The sequence below is a fragment of the Mesoplodon densirostris genome, chromosome 9 (assembly GCF_025265405.1).
Source record: "Mesoplodon densirostris isolate mMesDen1 chromosome 9, mMesDen1 primary haplotype, whole genome shotgun sequence".
Classification (NCBI taxonomy): Eukaryota; Metazoa; Chordata; class Mammalia; order Artiodactyla; family Ziphiidae; genus Mesoplodon; species Mesoplodon densirostris.
In genome coordinates, this window is record NC_082669.1 from 60,142,295 (window position 1) to 60,165,892 (window position 23,598).

Genomic DNA, 23,598 nt, shown 5'->3' on the forward strand with positions numbered 1-23,598 from the left:
CCAAATTACTCAAGCCCCTTTTTCATACCCCCATCCAAATAATCACGAAGCATTATAAATCCTCTTAATGCATATTTCTATTAGCTGTGGTGATTCACCACTGTATACACAGTGTATTGCCTGAAATATAATGACTATTCAGTAAATATCTTCTGAATGAATTAATGAATGTTCCAGACCATCGTTTTATCTCCCCTGACCTACTTTCAACAATCTCATAACTTTGTCCCTGCCTGCTTCTAGTCTTACTCTATTCTTGCAGATATTCCATTCTTTTTCTAGAGTGATTTTATGAACATATGAATAAAACCAGTCACTTACCTGCAGACTTGCCAATTCCCTGCAGACTCCCTATGGCCCCTCCACTCTTTCTCTTTTATCTCTTACCATCTTGACCCTCCCCATTATACAATCTAAACTTCTTGAATTTCTTTAAGTCTCCTAAATGCTTTCTAAATTTTCTTGCCTCAAAATCATTGAATATGCAGTTTCTCTGCCTAAAAGAATTGGATTTCCTGGAAAACCTTTTTCATCCAGATAGCAAGGTAAATCTCATTTTTTCCAGTTGGTCTTCCTTGATTTCATTGATTTGTTGAGGTCCACTCATTTTGTACTCCTTTAACTTCCTGTAGTTCCCGTGCTTTAATAAAATATCTTTGGGACTGACATGTACACACTGCTATATTTAAAATGGATAATCAAAAAGGACCTACTGTATAGCACAGGGAACACTACTCAATATTCTGTAATAACCTAAGTGGAAAAAGAATTTGAAAAAGAATAGATACATGAATATGTATAATTGAATCACTTTGCTGTACACCTAAAACTAACACAACATGATTAATCAACTATGCTCCAATATAAAATAAAATTAAAAAATAAAATACTACTACCAGAAAGAAAAAACAGTAATAGTAGATGATATTAAAAAAATACATCATTTCCAATAAAGAGCAAGATCCACAAAGGCAGGGGTTGTGCCTGTCTTTTTCACTGAATACGTCTTGAGCACCTAACATAATGTCCAGGACATAGCAGACATTCTGATTTTTTTTTGAATTTTATTTATTTTTTATACAGCAAGTTCTTATTAGTTATCCATTTTATACATATTAGTGTATATATGTCAATCCCAATCTCACAATTCATCACACTACCATACCCACCACACCCGCCGCTTTCCCCTTGGTGACCATGTTTGTTCTCTACATCTATGTCTCTATTTCTGCCCTGCAAACTGGTCCATCTGTACCATTTTTCTAGGTTCCACATATATGCATTAATATATGCTTTTGATTTTCTCTTTCTGACTTACTTCATCCTGTATGACAGTCTCTAGATTCATCCATGTCTCTACAAATGACCCAATTTTGTTCCTTTTTATGGCTGAGTAATATTCCATTGTATATATGTACCACATCTTCTTTATCCATTCATCTGTCAGTGGGCATTTAGGTTGTTTCCATGACCTGGCTATTGTAAATAGTGCTGCAATAAACATTGCAGTGCATGTGTCTTTTTGAACTATGGTTTTCTCTGGGTATATGCCTAGTAGTGGGATCGCTGGATCATATAGTAATTCTATTTTTAGTTTTTTAAGGAACCCCCAAACTGTTCTCCATAGTGGCTGTATCAATTTATATTCCCACCAGCAGTGCAAGAGGGTTCCCTTTTCTCCACGCCCTCTCCAGCATTTATTCTTTGTAGATTTTATGATGATGCCCATTCTAATTGGTGTGAGGTGATACCTCATTATACCTTTGATTTGCATTTCTCATATAATTAGTGATGTTGAGCAGTTTTCTTGTGCTTCGTGGCCATCTGTATGTCTTCCTTGGAGAAATGTATATTTATGTCTTCTGCTGATTTTTGGATTGGCTTGTTTGTTTTTTTTAATATTGAGTTGCATGAGCTGTTTATATATTTTGGAGATTAATCCTTTGTCCATTGATTCATTTGCAAATATTTTCTCCCATTCTGAGGGTTGTCTTTTTGTCTTGCTTGTAGTTTGCTTTGCTTTGCAAAAGCTTTTAAGTTTCACTAGGTCCCATTTCTTTTTTTTTGTTTTTATTTCCATTACTCTAGGAGGTGGATCAAAAAAGATCTTGCTGTGATTTATGTCATAGAGTGTTCTTCCTATGTTTTCCGCTAAGAGTTTTATAGTGTCCGGTCTTACATTTAGGTCTCTAATCCACTTTGAGTTTATTTTTGTGTATGGTGTTCTAATTTCATTCTTTTACATGTATCTGTCCAGTTTTCCCAGCACCACTTATTGAAGAGACTATCTTTTCTCCATTGTATGTCCTTGCCTCCTTTGTCATAGATTAGTTGACCATAGGTGTGTGGGTTTACCTCTGGGCTTTCTATCCTGTTCCATTGATCTATATTTCTGTTATTGTGCCAGTGCCATATTGTCTTGATTACTGTAGCTTTGTAGCATGGTCTGAAGTCTGGGAGTCTGATTCCTCCAGCTCTGTTTTTTTCTCTCAAGACTGCTTTGGCTATTCTGAGTCTTATGTGTTTCCATACAAATTTTAAGATTTTTTGTTCTATTTCTGTAAAAAATGCCATTGGTACTTTGAAAGGGATTGCACAGAATCTGTAGATTGCTTTGGGTAGTATAGTCATTTACACAATATTTATTCTTCCACCAAGAACCTGGTATATCTCTCCATCTCTTGGTATCATCTTTAATTTCTTTCATCAGTGTCTTATAGTTTTCTGCATACAGGTCTTTTGTCTCCTTAGGTAGGTTTATTCCCAGGTATTTTATTCTTTTTGTTGCAATGGTAAATGGGAGTGTTTCCTTAATTTCCCTTTCAGATTTTTCATCATTAGTACATAGGGATGCAAGAGATTTCTGTGCATTAATCTTGTAGCCTGCAACTTTACCAAATTCACTGATTAGCTCTAGTAGTTTTCTGGTGGCATTTTTATGATTCTCTAAGTATAGTACCATGTCATCTGCAAACAGTGACCGTTTTACTTCTTCTTTTCCAATTTGTATTCCTTTTATTTCTTTTTCTTCTCTGATTGCCGTGGCTAGGACTTCCAAAACTATGCTGAATAATAGTGGTGAGAGTGGACATCCTTGTCTTCCAGATCTTAGAGGAAATGCTTTCAGTTTTTCACCATTGAGAATGATGTTTGCTGTGGGTTTGTCGTATATGGCCTTTATGATGTTGAGGTAGGTTCCCTCTATGCCCAATTTCTGGAGAGTTTTTATCATAAATCGGTGTTGAATTTTGTCAAAAGCTTTTTCTGCATCTACTGAGATGATCATATGGTTTTTATTCTTTAATTTGTTAATATGGTGTATCACATTGATTGATTTGCGTATTTGAAGAATCCTTGCATCCCTGGGATAAATCCCACTAGATCATGGTGTATGATCCTTTTAATGTGTCGTTGGATTCTGTTTGCTAGTATTTTGCTGAGGATTTTTACATCTATATTCATCAGTGATATTGGTCTGTAATTTTCTTTTTTTGTAGTATCTTTGTCTGATTTTGGTATCAGGGTGATGGTGGCCTCATATAATGAGTTTCGGAGTGTTCCTTCCTCTGCAATTTTTTGGAAGAGTTTGGGAAGGATGAGTGTTAGCTCTTCTCTAAATGTTTGATAGAATTCACCTGTGAAGCCATCTGGTCCTGGACTTTTGTTTCTTAGATTTTTTATCACAGTATCAATTTCATTACCTGTGATTTGTCTGTTCATATTTTCGGTATCTTCCTGTTTCAGTCTTGGAAGGTTATATAACCTTTGTAAGAACTTGTCCATTTCTTCCAGGTTGTCCATTTTATTGGCATAAATTTGCTTTTAGTAGTCTCTTAGGATGCTTTGTATTTCTGCAGTGTCTGTTCTAAATTCTCCTTTTTCATTTCTAATTTTATTGATTTGAGCCCTCTCCCTCTTTTTCTTGATGAGTCTGGCTAATGGTTTATCAATTTTGTTTACCTTCTCAAAGACCCAGCTTTTAGTTTTATTGATCTTTGCTATTGTTTTCTTTGTTTCTATTTCATTTATTTCTGCTCTGATCTTTATGATTTCTTTCCTTCTATTAGCTTTTGATTTTGTTTGTTCTTCTTTCTCTAGTTCCTTTAGATGTAAAGTTGGATTTTTTATTTGAGTTTTTCTTGTTTCTTGAGGTAGGCTTTTATATCTATAAACTTCCCTCTTAGAATTGCTTTTGCTGCATCCCATAGGTTTTGGATCGTCATGTTTTCATTGTCATTTGTCTCTAGGTATTTTTTGATTTCCTCTTTGATTTCTTCAGTGATCTCTTGGTTATTTAGTAACGTATTAATTAGCCTCCATGTGTTTGTGTTTTTTATGTTTTTTTTCCCTGTAATTCATTTCTAAACTCATAGCGTTGTGGTCAGAAAAGACATTTGATATGATTTCAATTTTCTTAAATTTACTGAGGCTTGATTTGTTACCCAAGATATGATCTATTGTGAAGAATGTTCCATGCATTCTTGAGAAGGAAGTGTAATCTTCTGTTTTTGCATGGAATGTCCTATAAATATCAATTAAATCTATCTAGTCTATTGTGTCATTTAAAGCTTGTGTTTCCTTACTAATCTTCTGTTTGGGTGATCTGTCCATTGGTGTATGTGAGGTGTTAAAGTCCCCCACTATTATTGTGTTACTGTCGATTTCCTCTTTTAGAGCTGTTAGCAGTTGCCTTATGTATTGAGGTGCTCCTATGTTGAGCTCATATATATTTATAATTTCTGTATCTTTTTGTTGGATTGATCCCTTGATCATTATGTAGTGTCCTTCCTTGTCTCTTGTAACATTCTTTATTTTAAAGTCTATTTTATCTGATATGAGTATTGCTACTCCAGCTTTCTTTTGATTTCCATTTGCATGGAATATCTTTTTCCATCCCCTCACCTTCAGTCTGTATGTGTCCCTAGGTCTGAATTCGGTCTCTTGTAGACAGCATAAATATGGGTCTTGTTTTTTGTATCTATTCAGTGAGCCTCAGTCTTTTGGTTGGAGCATTTAATCCATTCAGGTTTAAAGTAATTATCGATAAGTATCTTCTTATGACCATTTTCTTAATTGTTTTGGGTTTGTTTTTGTAGGTCCTTTTCTTCTCTTGTGTTTCCCACTTAGAGAAGTTCCTTTAGCATTTGTTGTAGGGCTGGAGTGGTGGTGCTGAGTTGTCTTAGCTTTGGCTTGTCTGTAAAGCTTTTGATTTCTCCATCAAATCTGAATGAGATAATTGCTGGGTAGAGTAACCTTGGTTGTAGGTTCCTCCCTTTCATCACTTTAAATATGTCATGCCACTCCCTTCTGGCTTGTAGAGTTTCTGCTGAGAAATCAGCTGTTAACCTTATGAGAGTTCCCTTGTATAGTATTTGTCATTTTTCCCTTGCTGCTTTCAATAATTTTTCTTTGTCTTTAATTTTTGCCAATTTGATTACTATGTGTCTCGGCATGTTTCTCTTGGGTTTATGCTGTATGGGACCCACTGCTCTTCCTGGACTTGGGTGGCTATTTCCTTTCCCATGTTAGGCAAACTTTTGACTATAATCTCTTCAAATATTTTCTCTGATCCTTTCTCTATCTCGCTGCTTCTTCTGGGACCCCTATAACGCAAATGTTGTTGCGTTTAATGCTGTCCCAGATTTCTCTTAGGCTGTCTTCATTTCTTTTCATTCTTTTTTCTTTATTCTGTTCCATAGCAGTGAATTCCACCATTGTGTCTTCCAGGTCACTTATCCGTTCTTCTGCCTTGGTTATTCTGCTGTTGATTCCTTCTAGTGGAGTTTTCATTTCAGTTATTGTATTGTTCATCTTTGTTCATTTGTTCTTTAATTCTTCTAGGTCTTTGTTAAACATTTCTTGTATCTTCTCTATCTTTGCCTCCATTCTTTATCCGAGGTCCTGGATCATCTTCACTATCATTACTCTGAATTCTTTTTCTGGAAGGTTGCCTATCTCCACTTCATTTAGTTGTTTTTCTGTTTTTTTTTTTTTTTCTTGTCCCTTCATCTGGTACATAGCCCTCTGCCTTTTCATCTTGTCTATCTTTCTGTGAATGTGGGTTTTGTTCCACAGGCTGCAGGACTGTAGTTCTTCTTGCTTCTGCTGTCTGCCCTCTGGTGGATGAGGCTATGTAAGAGGCTTGTGTCGATATTTATTGATGAAAAGAATATAAGTTATCCAAAAGTGTTTAAAAGTCTGTATGTTTGACAATTGAAAGTTTGACGAATTTAGATCCTTTGCATTCTCTAATTCCATATGGTCAAAGCCAAAATTAAGCAGTTTTGCCTATTTTAATAGCTACGTTTTATTCCAGGAGTTAAGGAAATAAGAATGGCAAGAGACATAAAAGCAATGTAGTTATGACAAATGTATTTCACAGTTTCTAGGTCTGTGAAAAATGTTAAACAGAGGAAAAGCAATTGGCAGCAGCTAATGGATGTAGTGCTCCTCATTCCAGTAGCAACATGAACAGACTTTTAGTCCCAACACAGAGTTATTCTCCTTAATAGTATCTTCTCAGTGGTACTTAGGTCAAATGCAGAGAGATCATCATGAAAGTGAGGTAGAGAAAAGGACTAAAAATTCCACTTCAGTGAACAAAGGAAGCAAGAACTCAAAATCTTTTATTTGGTAGTTAGAGAATGCTTCTAATGAATTATGCAAAATTTTGAATGATATGTTTTCAGTGCAATTGGTGATTGTATTTTCAAAATATGAAAAATAACCCAACTTTGAATACCACCATCTTACAAAAGAATCTGCAATCTTTTTGATAAACCAAAATGCTTAGAGTTTTATTTGTACAGTATAAGTCAAAGGTATCTCTTTCTTATTGTATTACCATAAGTTTTTTTTTAAGATCTACAATTTAAATAATCACAGCTTGAACGACTCTTTCAACATTAACACAAAATGGATTACCTCAACTTACTAAAATGTGTACTTATTCTGAGGAACAATATTGAGGTCCTTTTGTAGGATTCTCACCTGACAAAAAGAATGCAAAACCATAGTAAGTAAAATACATAGTTTCCCTGCTGATTTCCTTATTAGAGTTATGAATGTGGAAGAGGAGTTGTGAAACTATAGATACTCAAATTTATTCTAATGCAAAATTTTTCACTTTGAGCTATTTGACCTCCTTATCACCAATGCAAATGGGCTATATTCTACCACAACCATCTCCTACTGTGCTTGTACCCTTTGTGTTCACCCCATTGTATCAGGACACCTCGGATTATGACCTCACCTTATATTTCTTTACCAAGACAGAAACAGAAGGGAATGATTTAATCTACCTGTAAACAAACCTATAACCTTTTGGATTTGGTAGGTTTCTCCAAGCTGTGTCTCCTCCTAACACTATGAAGATGTGTCCATTGTCTTACTAATGGCCGATTCTATGTTTGTGACTTGGATCCTACCCCTTCTTGTCCTCCTAAGTATTTCACTCTTTGTTTATCCTCTCTTATTATCTAATACAAATAATTTTTTCTGCTCTATTGAATAATTATACTAATATGCTCTGGTATTTCTAATCTTACAAGAAAAATATTATTATTTAAAAGTCTCAACTTTTATGCTACATTCCATTCCAACATTTGCCTCTTTTATATACCCTTTCACAGAATTACTTAAAATTAATTATATGGCTTTTTCCTTTTCCTCATCTTCCATTTTCTTTCAAGTCCTTCTTTGATCAGGCATTTGCCCTCTACTTTGCTAAAATTGCTCTCATTAATTTTACTAATGATCTCCATGCTTCGCAGCAGAATTCAACATAATTGACAACTATCTCATTCCTATTTTTGATTGTTTGTTATGTAGATACCACTCTCTTTCTACCCAATTTTTGAATATTGAAGGGCTCCATACCTTGGTTTTAAGCTCCATTCTACTATTTCTCTAAAAATTCTTCCTATATCATCTCACCTAGTTGCATTGCTTAAAATACTATGAACTGGGCAGTAAGTTCCAAACATATGTCCCCATGTCTAATTTTTCCCCTGAGCTCCAAATTCATAAACCCAACTGTCACCGGAATGACTAATAGGCATCTCAAATTAAACATGTCTAAAACAGAACTTTTTGATTTGTGCCTCCCCCCCTCGACAACAAGACTTTCCATCAATCTTCCCTATCTCAGTAAAGAACACAGTCATTCACTCTGTTGCTCAAACCAAAAAAAACCCTGTAGCCATTCTTAACACCTTTCTTTCCCTCACCACCACTCCCCTCAACACACACACACACACACTTCACTGTTAAATCATGTCGGGTCTACTTCTAATACACACACCAAATTTGATCACTCTTTTACTTATTCATTGCTGTCACCCTAGTCTAAGACACTATCATTACTCATTGGCCATGGCACTGACATCTAAACTGAATTTTCCACGTACATGAATTTGGTCAGGTAAAAGTCATTCACTGATGGCAGCCAATCAGTCGTTCAAAATGTAGATGAAAATTAGATGTTTTCAGCCTTGCTGAAAATCTTTGTATAGTTTTCACGGTACTTTGAAAATCCAGATTGTTACCATGTCCTACACATGATTTTGTTTTTATAAGTTGACCCCTGCCAAACTCTGCTGCCTGACTATTAACCATTTAGTGTCCTATTGGTCACGTTAAGCCAGCAGCCTTGTCCCAGCCTCATACCTTTGCATTTGCTGGTTCCTCTGCCTGTAATACTCTTCCCCCCAAATATTCCTTTGGTCTATTCCTTCCTGTCATTCATGTCAGAGCCTGATTGACAACCATAACTAATGTTGCCCCCTCATGTACTGTTTTATTGCCCAGATTTTGTTCCTGCATGGCACTTTGCAAATGATCTTTTCATGTACTTGTTCATTTGACATTTTTCTCCCCTTCCCCTCCTACCCCAGGATATAAATGTCACATGAGCAAGAGACAGACTTTTCATATTAGTGCAAACATACACTTATGTTCTATTTCTACTGTAGCTCATGCCAATTATAGGACCAACCTGACAAAAAGGGAAATTTTGCTTTGTTGCTCTGGTTGCTTTAGAAATTCATTGATATGCTTGTTGAAGGAAAGTCAAGCTTAGAGAAGGGAATAAAGAAAGATGCCAACATATGTATATGTATAACTGATTAAATTTGTAAAATAAAAAAAAAAGACAAAAAAAAAGAAAGATGCCAATCATGAAATATAACCATACAAGGATTTTTGAAAATTCTCTAATGGCAAAGTTTAACATATTAAATCATGTCACTTAAAGATTGGAGATAGATGGTATGTTATCTTCTAACTTCCAGAGTATATTGCAGTAAAGAAAAGTCATAAGCTATTTTTTAAATGTTCCTACTTTGATTCCTCTTTAGCTCACATTATGTTCATTCATGGATGTCTTCCACTTAAGATCCTAAACGTCCTATCATCCCTTTCCAGCAGTTGAAATAGCTCAGTTCCTTATTGGGTCTATAAAGCTCCAGGATGATATAATCAGAATTCCAATCTATGAGAACTTTTCTCTACAAATGAGTTAACATACATTTGAGATATGAAGGCTTTAATTTTCTAAGTTTATTTAAAATAGATATGAAAGATGTAGCCCTGTTTTAAAGTATATACAGCTTAAAAATGTATTCTCTATAACTATTTTGGTTTCTAGTCCTCAGAACAATGGAGATATAAATATTCTTGCCATAAAAATGGGAGACTTGAATAAGTTAGCATAGCAAGGAAATAAATCTTGGAAAGTTAGACTATTTCAAGAAAATGCCTCCTTTTGTAAAGGATACTTGGACAGCTTCTCTATCAATATTTGTCAGGCAATGGATTCAGCTCCTTTTCTGCCAAGTATTAGTTCATACCTTTGTCAACTGGATCCTTGATTTATTAAATTATATTTTTCTATGTTATTCATTTTAAACCAGGCACTGACAAAGGCACAGGGGATAAACACACAAGTAAAAAATTATTGTTCTAGCCACAATGTTTAAAATCTAGTGGAGAGATTCACAAGTAGACCAAACATTGCACAATAATACCATTATTGCTACAATGGGAATGTATATAAATGGCATCTCCTAATCTGCCTGGAGTAATCAGGGGAGTGTCCCAGAATCTGCTCATACCTATAGCAGAACATCCCTGAAAATGAGTCCTGTCTGCTCCAGGGTGGGCTTATTTGAAAGAACTGGAAATCATTTAATGCAAAGACTGGGTAACAAGAACTTGCAGGAAAACTAAGGAACAAAACTATAAGAACTAGAGATCAAAACATGTTGAGATTTCTGCTGTCCATACAGGTGGGTAGCAATGACATAATATACAATAATTGAAAAAGTAAAGCGTGGTCAAATGACTGCAGATAAAGTGGTCTGAGGTCAGTGGTCTAGGACATAGTCCCAGTAGCCAAGGGACCACCAGAATGGTTGAATTTGCTGCTTGATTCTATTTTGTCACCCATCTGAGAACTAGGTCTGAAGCAATGTGTTCAGGGTTGCTTCTGATTGCTTCAAAACCACTGGAGAGTAACTGTGTAGAAAGTATCAAACTTTCTGGCAAAAGTTTTCTCTAAGAGTTTTACAGGAGTAAAATTTGAAATCAAAGGCAGACATCAAGCTCCAGAGATGCTGGATAGGCCCTTGCTCATGGTTAGGTCCCTATAAATCCCTGTTAGATTCCCAGACTCTCTATATCCTGCCCACCTGCCTTAGACATAGACCTGTTCTTTCTGTCTCATTTTGCTATACTATATTTTATATGATGCTCAGAACCTGAACCTAAACTGAATGTTGCTATTGGTTGATTCCTTCCAAGGGCTAGATTTCTCCCATTCTCTATATCCCAGAAAAAGGGGATTTCTGCCACCAACATAACCTGGGTCCACGTCTACTTTGCTTGCTTTCTCATTCTGGTATCTAGAACAAGATATTAAAGTTTCTTTGAACTCCCACTCTGACAATTTTACATTTCTTCTAATCCTGGCTTTTGGCAGTGAGTAAAAATGTCTAATGTCAACTTTTTGGTTTGGCCAAAAAGTTTGTCTTGTTAGTGAATATGTTATTCAATAAAGTTCTTTGTGAAAATGAAAAATGTGTCTTTTATTTATACTTAAAACCAAGCAGACTTTTTGGCCAGCCCAATACTTTTATATGAATATATGTGTCTATAATATATACTAATATTTTATATATTAGTATATTACATGTATACATATATTACATGTATACATATGTATATATATTACATGTATACATATATTATACACACACACACCTTTAAACAAGCATAGGTAGCCATTACGTTTAGTCTTATACCTATATAACTAAAACCACATTTAGTTGTATACATTTACATATATATAACTAAATGTAATGGCTGCTTACTTTTTTTTTCTTTTATTCTTCCACAAAGTCGTGCCTATATTGTTTATTCTTTATTGGGTCCTACTCTTAACAATTTATGTATGTTAACACAATTTCTCTAACAACCTTATTGTGTTAGCTACCATTATCATCCCTATTTTATACATGGAAACAAAAAACCTGAGGCACTAGGAAATTAAATGACTTTCTCAAAGTTCCAAATCTACCAGGTAAGAGAGCCAGGATTCAAATCCAGACAGTCTGGCTCCGTGTTCAAGATTTTAAAGAGTGACTCCATCAGATATGAATTTTAGGAAGTCCTTATGACAGCACTGAAAATGGACTGGTTTTGGGGGACAGAGGTTGTGATATGGAAGGGAAGAATGAAGGCAGAGGTACCATTTAAGAGATTGTTTGTATCAAAAAGACAATTTGACCTTAGGCAAGGTCATTGGAGATGGGAGAAGTGCTCAAAGGAATCAACAGGACATAATGACAGACTAGTAATATGGTTTTGACTTGTCCTGACATTCTTGATGGCATAAGAATAAAAAAGTCAAGTGATTGACAAAATTTCGATCAAGAGTCAAAGGATAATACTTGACTTCATTCAGTTTTCAGAATTATTAAAAATTCCATCTCTCATGTCCTCTAAGAATAGATTGATATTTTTCCCCCAGGGCTTCCCTTCTCTGAGTCTGATGAAATCCTTGAAAATCACCTCTAAAGTACTCTTTGCATTCTAGATTTATGTTGAACTGAACTAAAAAGAAGCACATGAACAGTAAATGGCCTGGCATTTTGCAGTTGTCACTATTAATATATGGTAGACACCATTTGAATACAAGAATTTTAAATTAATGTGTCATTTTCAAACATGCTTGCTTGTTTGATCTCTTTTAGTTTCATATGTTTTAAAGGAAAAGAACACATTCCATAGGTTCTATTGTTTTGTAAAATTATGACAAGATAATAAGTTAAATTAGTCATGATTATGCATTTGAGTACATGATAGCATTATTTTTATAACAGTGTTCTTATACTCTGTATTTAGGCATTTTGAAAAGCCTTCTCTCTGTTTCTACATAGGACACGCTTTTAATGTAAGTGCTTCTTCCATAGATACTAACAGTTAAAGAGTATCAGGGAAATTAACCCTTTTTTTGGGCTATAGTCATTCAGAGACATTGAATAAAATAATGAGAAAAGTATTCCTAGCTCACAACAATCACAGCACTGTTATTATTTCCATTAAATTTGTTAATCCATGCATATTTTTAGTTCTTTAAGCAATAGCATTTACCAGTAGCTTTCACTGATTTTTCAAAAGGAGAGAACACAGGTTCTTTTTAAACAATCCTCATGTTATTCTAAAATCCAAATTTTTAGAAATAAATTTTGTCTTATTTGATAGCAAAGCACAGTTTCATAAATTTACTAATTAAACAGTAAACACGTTTTATATTTTTCAACATATATGCAAAATTTTCATATTATTTATAAAAACAAGGATAAATAAAAATTATTCATGAAATTACAATAATATGATCATAAAGTAAAATTTACCAAAACCTATGTTCCTAGTGGTACCACATCATACTCTAGGACTTAGGCATGTTACTTAGGCTTTCTAAGGTTTCTATGCTTCAGTTTCATTATATTCAAAATGGAGATAATACTACCTGCTTATAGGATTATTTTAAATGAGTTAATATATATAAAACATTTAGGATAGTGCCTGAGAATAGTTATTGTTTTTATATTATTATGGGGATAAATTTCATCTTGTAAAGTGCTTTACTGAAAAGAGACAGTGGAAGGTATAAAAATAGTTCTTTAAAATAGTGAATGTTTTAAAAACTAATTAGACAAATGTATATTCATGTATTTCAAGAAAAATCTATGTTGCTAAATCATAAGAACTTTTACGCTTTCTTTGAACAGAGACACTAATGAGGGCACTTTGAAAAAAATGCTCTAGGGTAAGAAAGAGCAAAGTGGTAAGGCATAACAACAGGAATTTATCCAGGATAATTTAAGCTACTACAAAGCTTCCCAAACAGTATTAGTAGACTGACTAGTATCTAGTTGTCACAGTAAAGCACATAGGGAGGTTGCTAGTAAGGCAGGTGGATGGAAATGTATAAGGGTTAGCAAAGCAAGACAGAAGAAGGAAATCAGAATTGGTATAGTTTCTAGATGAACTTTCTCAGCCAAAATGAAAAACACAGAATCAGAATACTGGAAATAAATTAACTCCAGTTTAAGATAATCCAAAGAGAAAAATATACATGCTATCCTTTTGTCCAGGAAAAGTATAGATTCTTCAGTATTTAAAACAGACCCTTTAAGACCTAGCAAGACTACTGGTCAGTTATAAATTGAGAAACATATCCTATGGGGAATGATTTAAAAAAACAAAACCTCAAACAAAGCATCAGCCACAAAAGTCAGCTGAAGAGTATTCTATAGGCAGAGTGTTTTTAAACTGGAAATGTATATACTTAATTTGATAAAATTCCTTTGAAAGAAAAACAATTTGTAAAGTTAATACATGATCATTTTTTACTTTGTAGGAATACTCAAAAGTACATATTTACTAGTGAGGTTTATCCTGCTTGCACCAGCCATAAACAATTATATTTTGCATTTGGTGACTGTAGACATTTTTCTGTGCATGTACACAAAAAACAGAGATAAATATAATTGACCACAGATTGTAGTTTTCCTAATAGGACTGTATAATTTCATATTTTAACCAAGTTAATGTGCAATGAATAGATAATCAAACTGATTTTCCTAAAAATTTAGTTAATAAATGTTAGCAAATTCCTTGAGTTCCTTCATGTTTGTGAATGCCTAATTGCATTGAAACTTAAGTATGTTTGATTGGATATAATTTTATTGAACATTGTTAAATTGTTTTTGGACATTGTATGCTGATGTTAAGTCTGAGGCCAGCTTGTTTTTTTTTTTCCTTTGTGACTTGTTTATTATACCTGGATGCCTTAAATTTTTAAAAAGTTTATCTTGAAATTTAACTACGTAATAAAATATGTCAAGGATTTTGGAATAACTATGATTCATATTTTAAAGGATTTAAGGGAAAAGATGGATAACATACATGAATATAGGCAATTTCGGCAGAGAGATTAAAACCATAGAAAAAAGTCAAATGAAAATGCTAGAAATATAACCATGCTATCATTGACAAAGAATTCCTTCAATAGGATTATCAGAAGAATAAAAAATGTTAAGAATCTGGGAAGTTGAATGTATGTCAATACAAATTATCCAAAATGAAACACAAAGAGAAAAACGTGAAAATAAAATACCGGAGGATCCAAGAGTCATGATATACTATCAAGCCATTTAAATCTAACATATGTACAAACTAGAGACCCAGAAGGAGAAGACAGGGAAATGAAGTTTAACATCAGACTTATCACAAGTTATGCAAACCACACAGAAAGCACTTAAAGAAAAACAAATTTTCAACTTAAAATTCTATCCTAGCAGAAATATATTTAAAAATAAAGGCAGGGGCTTCCCTGGTGGCCGAGTGGTTAAGAATCTGCCTGCCAACACAGGGGACACGAGTCCGAGCCCTAGTCCGGGAAGATCCCACATGCCGTGGAGCAATTAAGCCTGTGCACCACAACTACTGAGTCTGCGCTCTAGAGTCCGTGAGTCACAACTACTGAGCCCGCATGCCGCAACTACTGAAGCCCATGCGCCTAGAGGCCGTGCTCCGCAACAAAAGAAGCCACTGCAAGGAGGAGCCCCCACACCTCAACAAAGAGCAGCCCCGGCATGCTGCAACTAGAGAAAGCCCACATGCAGCAACGAAGACCCATTGCAGCCAAAAATAATAAATAAATTTTTTTTAAAAAAGGCAAAATGAAGACTTTGCTATAAGACAAACAACAGCTGAGATAATTTATTGCCAGAAAGACTGTACTAAAATAAATGTTAAAGGTGGTTCTTCACAGAAAGAGTAGGATTCAAGATGGAAACTTGGATCCATGTAAAGAGAAAAAGAGTGTTTAATAATGTTAAAATAAAAGTAAATATAGAATAACTTTTTTTTCTAAGTTTACTCACTTGAAAAGAAACTGACCACCTAAAACAAAATAACACTGTCTTGTGATACTTATATGCAAAATTCAAATGTATGACTAACATAGCATAAAGGATGACATAGAAGAATGAGACTATATTGCTGCAAGATTTAAATACTATGTGAAATGATATAATACTGTTTAAAAATAGACTATGATATATTAATGTTGTATAGTTTAGGTGTTAATGAAACCACTAAAATTAAAAAAGAAAAAACTAAAGAGCCAATAATGGAAATAATACGGAGTCAATTTAAAAAAATCACTGTTTTGTTTTTCAGAACAAGGAATAAAAAGGAAAAAAGAACAGATGGGACAAAACAATCAAGATGGTAGATTTAAATTCCATGATTAACTAAGCTATAGCAATTATTCTAAACACCCAATTAAAAAAAACAGAGTGGCAGATAGTATATAATTTCTTGGTTTTTTAAAAACCTAAGAGAAATCTACTTTAAATATATGAACACAGATATATTAAAATTAAAACAGAAAGATGTTTAATGTTTAATGGTAATTAGAGAGATGGATTGGGTACACCAAAATCAAATAACATAGACTTCTGAATCAAAAATATTATCAGAAATAAAGAAGAAAATTCATAAAGATGATGAAACCAATTCATTAAGATATAACAATTATATAGGTATATGCACATTTTCTTCAAAATTTATGAATAAACTGATAGAACTGAAAGGAAAATAGACAAGATTACAATTACAGGTAGAGACTTCACTTCTTTCCCAGAGACAGGAAAACATTAAGGATATATGACTTTAACAATACCATCAAACAACTTGGTCTAATTGAACCCTCCAGTAAACAACAACAGAATACACATTTCCAAGCACGCATGAAACATTCACCAAGTGACCATATTTTGGACCTTAAAATTAACCTCAACAGATTTAAAGAACTGGGAACAAACTGAATAGACTAGAGTAAGTATTAAAAAGATATCTGGAGAATCCCCCCAAACACTTGAATACTAGAAACACAGATAATAACACTCTGTCAAAGAGGAAGTCACAAAGGAAATTAACAAACATTCTGGACTGAATAAAAAATACATATAGGGCTTCCCTGGTGGCACAGTGATTGAGAATCTGCCTGCCAATGCAGGGGACACGGGTTCGAGCCCTGGTCTGGGAAGATCCCTCATGCTGCGGAGCAACTAGCCCCGTGAGCCACAATTACTGAGCCTGCGTGTCTGGAGCCTATGCTCCGCAACAAGAGAGGCCGCAATAGTGAGAGGCCCGCGCACCACGATGAGGAGTGGCCCCCACTTGCCGCAACTAGAGAAAGCCCTCGCACAGAAACGAAGACCCAACACAGCCATAAGTAAATCAATAAATAAAAAATTTTAAAAAATACATATAAATGTGTGAGATGCAGCTATATTGCCTAAATGAGAGTTTATACATCATGTGTTTACATTGGAAAATAAAAATCTCAAAGTAAATCTAATCCTGCATCTCAAGGAATTAAAAAGGGAAGAGAAAATTAAACCCAAAGGAAGAAGGGAGGAAAAATAAATTGGACTGAAAATGAATATAAATGCAAATATGAAAATAGAGAAATATTTGCAAGAAATATTTGATTAAAAAAACTCACACACAGAAAATATAAAGAATTCCCACAATTTCCCTAGGAGAACATAAACATTCCATGTTTTTTAAAGGACAAACTTTTCACAGACATGCTAGGAAAGACATGGATAGCAAACAAGCGTATGAGCATGAAGTTACCCAATATCATTAGTCATTATGGAAATGAAAACTAAAATCATAATGAGATCACTACATATCTATTACAAAAAAATAATAAACCCCTGAAAACTCCAAGTTCTGGTGAGGATGAGGTGCAATTAGGGCCCTCATACCTTGTTGTGAGAATGCAAAGTGATACAACCACTTTGGAAAACAGTTTTCCAATGTCACTTGAAGTTACATACACATTATCTTAAGTTTCAGAAATTTCACTACTTAGGACTACAATGTTTCTTCCATACAAAAAAAATAAATAAACTGGTGAGTCTGTTTAGCACCTTTATTCATAATTGCCAGAAACAGGAGATAATTAAAATGTTAACTACCTGGTGAATAGATAAATTATGGTACAGCTAAATAATGGTATAATATTCAGCAAGAAAAAAGAAAAAAAAACTACTAATAAATACAATGACATTGATGAACCTCAACGGCATTATTTTAAACGAAAAAAAATCCAATTCAAAAGCCTACATACTAGAAGAGTCCATTTAATAACATTCTGTAAAAGGCAAAACTATTAGGGACAGAAATATCTGTCCTTTCCAGGTACTGGGTGGGGAGGAGGCAGGGAATAAGCACAGACTGGCACTTGGGAACCTTTGGGGAAAAGGAAATATTATATATTCTCATATGGTGGTGGTGACACATATGTATCTGTCTATCAAAACTCAGAAGACTGTACACTTATATAGGTTTATTTTACTTGAAGTAAAAAATTATATATTGAAAAAAAAGAGGAAATGGGAAAACCTAGGTGGTAGATGTACAAGTTTTACTGTACTTTTTTTGACTTTACTGTTTTGAATTTTTATATAAAATGTTAAAAAGTGGAAACAAGATTTTCCTCCCCCAAATAAAATCCTTATAATAAGACCAGGAGATGAAAATTTGTTATTAAAGGCAAAAATAAAGATATGCAAATCAAAACTACAATGAGGCATCACCTCATACCTGTCAGATGGCCATTATTAAAATGTTCACAAATAATAAATGCTGGAGAAGGTGTAGAGAAACAGGAATCCTCCAACTCTGTTGGCTGGAATGTAAATTGATACAGCCACTATGGAGAACAGTATGGAGGTTCCTTAAAAAACTAAAAATAGACTTACCATATGATCCTGCAATCCCACTCCTGGGCATATATTCAGAGAAAAGCATAATTCGAAAAGATACATGCACCCCAATGTTCATTGCAGCACTATTTACAATAGCCAACACATGGAAACAACCTAAATGTTCACTGAAAGATGAATGGACAAAGAAGACGTGGTATACTTATACCATGGACTATTATTCAGCAATTAAAAAGAATGAAATAATGCCATTTGTATCAACATGGATGGGCCTAGAGATTATCATACTAAGTGAAGTAAGCAAGACAAAACAAATATCATATAATATTGCTTAAATGTGTAATCTAAAAAAAAATGATAAAAATGAACTTGTAGGGCTTCCCTGGTGGCGCAGTGGTTGAGAGTCCACCTGCCAATGCAGGGGACGCGGGTTCGAGCCCCGGTCCAGGAGGATCCCACATGCCGCGGAGCGGCTGGGCCCGTGAGCCATGGCCGCTGAGCCTGCGTGTCCGGAGCCTGTGCTCCGCAACGGGAGAGGCTACAACAGTGAGAGGCCCGCGTACCGCAAAAAAAAAAAAAAAAAAAAAAAAAAAAAAAAAAAATGAACTTGTATATAAAACAGAAACAGACCCACAGACATAGAAAACAAACTTACAGTTACCAAAGGGGAAAGGGGGGGGAGGGATAAATTAGGAGTTTGGGATTGACATATACATACACATTAAAAATAAATATCCAATAAGGACCTACTGTATAGCACAGGGAACTATATTCAGTATCTTGTAATAACCTATAAAGAAAAGAATCTGAAAAAAAATAGGTGTGTATGTATAACTGAATCACCTTGCTGTACACCTGAAACTAATACAACATTGTAAATCAACTATACTTCAATAAAAAAAGGAAAGGAAAAATAAAATAAAATTAATTAATTTAGCATAAACAAATTGCATAGTATGTCAATCATTTTCCACTACAGGGTTACAAGTCAAACCCTAAATAAGATGGAATATTATGAACATTAATATATTCATAATAACTCATATTTCTACATAACTTATGGTTTATATACTGTATTTTCTACACATGATTCCTTTTGATCTAAACAATAAGTACATCAGGTAAGTGATATTACATTACAGATCCAGAAACTGACACACACAGCAGTTAAGCAACTCGCTTTAGGTCTGTAAGCCAAGGTCTGAATTCCAAATTTCAAGTCATTTTTTCTATGTCTTTTTATATTGAGGCATAATAGTCAGAAAATGTGTATTTAGGAACATTATGTTCATAAAAAGTGCACATATAAAGGTAAAGTGTAATGAATTTTCACAAACACCTGTGTAACCTGAATTGAAATCAAGAAACAGAATATCCCTAGCACACCAAAAGTACCTCAATTATTTTCAAGGGTGATCAGTATAAGAGATACATTTTTATAAAACATTTAATTCTGTGGTATTATCACCAATATAAATAACCTTCCCTTGAAGGGACCTTTAAATAGTCAACTATTTTACTATATTTAAAATATGATGTTATTTATAAAACATTTATTTGCACACAGCTCTTCAGGAACATATATTTAGATAGACTGATAGGAAAATACTCCCAAAATAACATCAATTGGTAGTAACCATTTAGAAAATTACTAAAAGTCTGTATAAAAAGTTAACATATTAATTGCTTTTACCCATAAACATGGTTAGAATGCATTGACTAATGGGATTCACAGCACTGTTCAAAGTAATTCTTAAGACATTATTAAGCATGATCAACAAAAATAAACTCAAAATGGATTAAAGACCTAAATGTAAGACTGGATACTACAAAACTCTTAGAGGAAAATATAGGCAGAACACTCTTTGACATAAATCACAGCAATATCTTTTTCAATCTGTCTCCTACAGTAAGGGAAGTAAAAACAAAAATAAGCAAATGGCACTAATCAAACTTAAAAACTTTTGCATAGCAAAGGAAACCATAAAATGAAAAGACAACCCACAGAATGGGAGAAAATATTTGCGAACGATGAGACCAACAAGGATTATTCTCCAAAATTTACAAACAGCTCATGCAGCTCAATATCAAAAAAACCCACAACCCAATCAAAAGTGAGAGAGTGGCATGGACATGTATACACTACTAGATGTAAAACAGATAGCTAGTGAGAAGCAGCCACATAGCTCAGGGAGATCAGCTCGGTGCTTTGTGTCCACCTAGAGGGGTGGGATAAGGAGGGTGAGAGGGAGAAGCAAGAGGGAGGAGATATGGGGATATATGTATATGTATAGCTGATTCACTTTGTCATAAAGCAGAAACTAACACACCATTATAAAGCAATTATACTCCAATAAAGATGTTAAAAAAAAATGGGCAGAAGACCAAAATAGACATTTCTCCAAAGAAGACATACAAATGGCCAAGAGGCACATGAAAAGATGCTCAACATTGCTAATCATTAGAGAAATGCAAATCAAAACTACAGTGAGGTACCACCTCACACCAGTCAGAATGGCCATCATCAAAAATTCTATAAACAATAAATGTTGGAGAGAAAAGGGAACCCTCCTACACTCCTGGTGGGAATGTAAATTGGTGCAGCCACTATGGAGAACAGTATGGAGGTTCCTTAAGAACCTAAAAATAGAGCTACCATATGATCAAGTAATCCCATTCATAGGTATATATCTAGAGAAAAACATGGTTCAAAAGGATACATGCACCCCAATGTTCATAGCAGTGCTGTTAACAATAGCCAAGACATGGAAGCAACCTAAATATCCATCGACAGATGAATGGATAATGAAGATGTGGTACATATATACAATGGAATATTACTCAGCCATTAAAAAGAATGAAATAATGCCATTTTCAGCAACATGGATGGATCTGGAGACTATCATACTGAGTGAAATAAGAAAGAGAAAGACAAATATCACATGATATCACTTAAATGCTCAGTCTAAAAAAAATGATACAAACCAACTTATTTACAAAACAGAAACAGACTCACAGACTTAGAAAATGAACTTATGGTTACTGGTGGGGAGGGACAGACTGGGAGTTTGGGACTGACATGTGTACACTGCTATATTAAAAATAGATAACCAACAAGGACCCACTGTATAGCACAGGGAACTCTGCTCAATACTCTGTAATAAACTAACTGGGAAAAGAATTTGAAAAAGAATAGATACATATACATGTATAACTGAATTACTTTGCTGACACCTGAAACTAACACAACGTTGTTAATCAACTCTACTCCAATTTAAAAAAAAAATCCTGAAGCAAAAAAAAACCCTGGAGGCAAAGTAGGTAGGTAGGAATAGAGATAAAATAAGATTGGTCACGAACTAATAATTTTTGAAACTGGGTGATAAATATTTGGGGGTTCATTATAGTATTCTACATTTTTTATTTTGAAAATTTTTATAATAAAACGTAAGAAAAAAACCCAACATGGATGGACCTTGAGGACATTATGCTAAGTGATGTAAATCAAGTAGAGAGAGATAAATAGTGTATGATATCACTTATCTATGGAATCTAAAAAAGCCAAACTCATAATAACAGGGCATAAAATGGTTATTCCCAGAGGCTAGGTAGGGAGTAAAGGGAAGAGATGTTGTTAAGGGCACACACTTGCAACAAGTAGTAAATAAGTCCTAGAGACTGAAGGCACAGTATAGTGAATATAGACAACAATATTGTATTATAAACATCAAACTTGCTAAGAGATGAGATATTAATTATTCCAACCACAAAAAAGAAATTATTATCATGTAACATGGAGGTGCTAACTATGACTACATTGGTGATAGTAATCATATTACATATAAACATACATAGTAATCATATTAAATAGTAATGTATCAAATTAACATGTTGTACACCTTAAATTTACAGTGTTATATATCAAATATATTTCAAATAAAAAAATTAAAATTTAAAAAAGAAAAGATCAACTTGATATTCCCCTCAGCTTGACTAGACTTTAGACAGGTATCTTCCTGACTGTAGAAATAAGGCCAGAAATAAACTCATGCATATAAGGTCAACTAACATTTGACAAGGGAGCCAAGAAACCTCCTTGGGGAAAGACAGTCTCTTTAATAAATAGTTCTGGGAAAATTGGATAGTCACATGCAAAAGAATGAACATAGGACTTCCCTGGTGGCACAGTGGTTAAGAATCTGCCTACCAATGCAGGGGACACAGGTTTGAGCCCTGGCCCCGGAGGATCCCACATGCCATGGAGCAACTAAGCCCGTGTGCCACAACTACTGAGCCTGCACTCGAGCCCACAAGCCACAACTACTGAGCCCATGTGCTGCAACTACTGAAGCCCATATGCTTAGAGCCTGTGCTCTGCCACAGGAGAAGCCACCACAATGAGAAGCCCATGCACTGCAATGAAGAGTAGCTCCTGCTCGTAGCAACTAGAGAAAGTCCGCACACAGCAATAAAGACACAATGCAGCCAAACAATACATAAATAACATTTTTTAAAAAATAAAGTGCATTTGGGTTTTAAAGTTATTTCATAATACTCTATTAAAAAAGGTAAAAAAGAACAAACATAGACCTCCTATCTTAAACCACACACAAAAATTTACGCAAAATGGATCAAACACTTAAATGTAAGATCCGAATTCATAAAACTTGTAGAAGGAAACATAGGGGAAAAGCTTCCTGATGTGTCTTGGAAATGATTTTTTGGATATGACACCTAAAGCACAAGCAACAAATGCCAAGTTAAACAAGTAGGACTACATCTGACTAAAAAGCTTCCGCACAGCAAAAGAAAGGATCAACAAAATGGAAAGGCAACATACAGAATGGAAGAAAATATTTGCAAACCACACATATGGTAAGGGGTTAATATCCAAAATACATAAGGAACTCGTGTAAGGAACTCAGTAGCAAAACAACAATCCAATTAAAAAATTGGCATAGGACCTAAATAGACATTTTCCCCAAGATATTCAAATGGCCAACAGGTACATGAAAAGGGGCTCAGTGTTACTAATCATCAGGGAAATGCAAATCAAAACCATAATGTGATCTCAGGTCATGCCTATGAGAATGGCTATCATCAAAAACACAAAAGATAATAAATGCTGGTGAGGATGGGAGAAAAGGGACCCCATGTATACTGTTGGTGGAAATTTATATTGGTATAGCTACTGTGGAAAACAGGATGGAGATATGATCCAGCAATTCTACTTCTGCAATCCAAAGAAAACAAAATCACTATCTTGAAAAGATAACTGTGTTCC